Source organism: Felis catus, chromosome B2 (genome assembly GCF_018350175.1).
Source record: "Felis catus isolate Fca126 chromosome B2, F.catus_Fca126_mat1.0, whole genome shotgun sequence".
In the NCBI taxonomy this organism is placed as follows: domain Eukaryota; kingdom Metazoa; phylum Chordata; class Mammalia; order Carnivora; family Felidae; genus Felis; species Felis catus.
In genome coordinates this window covers 89,477,759-89,480,214 of record NC_058372.1, presented here as the reverse complement: position 1 = coordinate 89,480,214, position 2,456 = coordinate 89,477,759, and the positions used below count along the sequence as shown (strand labels likewise).

At 38.8% G+C, this 2,456-nt stretch overlaps 1 pseudogene; it reads right to left on the bottom strand.

The window, feature by feature from the left end:
• Positions 1–890: 890 nt before the first annotated feature.
• On the bottom strand, positions 891–1,823 carry LOC123385485 (annotated as a pseudogene).
• Between the last annotated feature and the right edge of the window lie 633 nt (positions 1,824–2,456).

Below are 2,456 nucleotides of genomic sequence, written 5' to 3'. Positions count from 1 at the left end.
TGGTGTCACTGTTGAAGCTGCCATGATCCCTGAGCCTGTCCAACAGTTACTGTTAAAAAGTGTTTGCTTCCATAAAAAATGCGTCCATGATTTGATTAACCTAAATATGTTTTACTTTCCTTGTCATTCGAAAGCATTTATTATCTCTCTGAGGCCTTAAAAACAGTAGGCAGATAAAATCTCCTGCTCATTTACTCATGCAAATTAACTAGATTCAGGAACTCTTCATAAGTCAGCTATAGATTCAGTAACCAGAAATCTCCCCCATGTCATGACATAATGCTCAATGCTAGTGTCCTCATTAAGTTTTCATAGACAAATTTACTTCCTATATATACCCACAACTTAAGTACACATATTTCATTCAAACGATTCCCTGCAATGCTCTCAGCAGGGTAGCCGGGGTATTCTCATTCCAGTATAGTGGCTAAGAGAGTGGCCAGAAAGATTTGTCTGGTTGACCAGGAAGGTGTTACCAGAGAAGAAATGGTGGCCTGAGGTGAAGTCTGAGAGAAGAGGTTGATGAAAAAGGTCAAGAATAAAATTACCCTAAAAAATTAGCAGGTGAGGAAATATGAGGTATTTATAGCAAGTAAATATGACTCTCAAGAAATATGGAGAGACAAAGGACAAAGGGAAGAAACAAGAGAAGGAAGTAAAGAATGAAGAAGCAGTGATAGGAAATTCTGTGAGGGGAGCCTGGGTGATTCGGTCAGTTAGATGTCCAACACTTGATCTCGGCTCAGGTCATGATTTCACAGTTTGAGAGTTGAAGCCCCACATTGGGCTCTGCACTGGCAGCACAGAGCCTGCTTGGGATTCTGTCTCTCTCCCCCTCTCTCTTTGTCTCTCCTCTGTTTGAGTTCTCTCTCTCTCAAAATAAATAAATGAACATTAAAAAATAAATTTAAAAAAAAGACATTCTGTGAAAGACACATCAACAGGTATAGGAGGTTGGTAAGCCACGTCTCCTTACCTAATTCAGACCTTCCCACTGAAAACAATCAATGTGCAAGCAGAATTTCTATTTAATTGAATTATTTTTGAATGTATGAGAGGGGGTTACCACTTAAAGTCGTCCTTTTGGTAAAATGTACTTTTTTTTAAATGAAGAAATCACTCAGTAATTTATCTTTTGCACTGACACGGATTTTCATCAATTCTTTTTTTTTTTTTTTTTAAACCAGAACATGTATTGTGTGACTAATCATCGAAATCCTTAAGATGAACTAGATGGTGCAACCACTGCCCTCTTGGGTTTAGGTGTTGTTCCTTCACAGAATCCTTGCCTGAATTTGAGGTACAAAATTCTTGGGTGCCTCGTTGGACCGGTCCCAGGGGTATTTCATTATTTAGCCTCGGCACTTCAGCTATACTTTTTCTTTCATTTGGCAGGATCACCACATTTACCACAGGTCGACTCCTGAAGGTAGCAGGCCTTAGGGCCACAGTGGCAGCACAACGTGTGCATCTTACTGCAACACTTTCCAAATGACAACCCCTTCGTCATCTTGTTTTCTGCATTGGAGACCAAAGAGCTCGTCAATTCATTGTGTTGGAAATGTGGGACACTTGTAATTTTACTATTCTTTCTGAATTTGGAGCCAAAATTTCAAAATTATTTTCCCAGAAATCCTAAAATTTCTTGAAATCTTACTCTGGTTGTTTAGCATAAGGAAACTGACACTCTCTAATCCATTTCTAAAACCACTAAATTGCAAACAAATCCTCTTAAAAGTTAGAAAGATGTAACATTTTCATTTAAAAATATAAATACTATTGGGGCATCTGGGTGGATCAGTTGATTAAGCATCTGACTTCGGCTCAGGTCGTGATCTCATGGCTCGTGAGTTTGAGCCCCAAGTCGGGCTCTTTGCTGACTGTTCACAGCCTGGAGCCTGCTTCAGTTTCTGTGTCTCCCTCTCTCCCAGCCCTCCCACCTCTCTCTCAAAAATAAACATTAGAAAAAAAAGTTTAAATATAAATACTGTCCAATTAACATAAATACTGGAGACAACCTATGATTTCCAAAAAATCTTCGTGGAAATACTTTTCCAGTGTATTTACTAGCCCCATCCCCTGAAAATAATTTAAATCTCTCATTTCAAGTGTTTTTAATTAATATTATGTTCTAGCTCCCTTAGGAAATAACTTTTGAAATATAAAATGAATTATGTCACCTAGATTAAAACAAGAATCATTTTTGTTTTTTTAAAACAGGCTTCTGAGTATAAGCTACAGCTGCAGTAATCTTTTGCCCAACCCCCCCCCCCACCTCAAAAATCCTCATAGATATCAGCCTTCAGGAAAGTTCCTCTATAGCAACCTGTGGCCTGCTCACAAACCTTAATTAGTTTGAGAGATCATGACATAGACCCTCTTCAAACTGGATAGGAGTGGTAGCTCTCTGCAGAGAAACAGAGCAAGCTTTTGTACCAGGTAATTTAAGGAGCAGC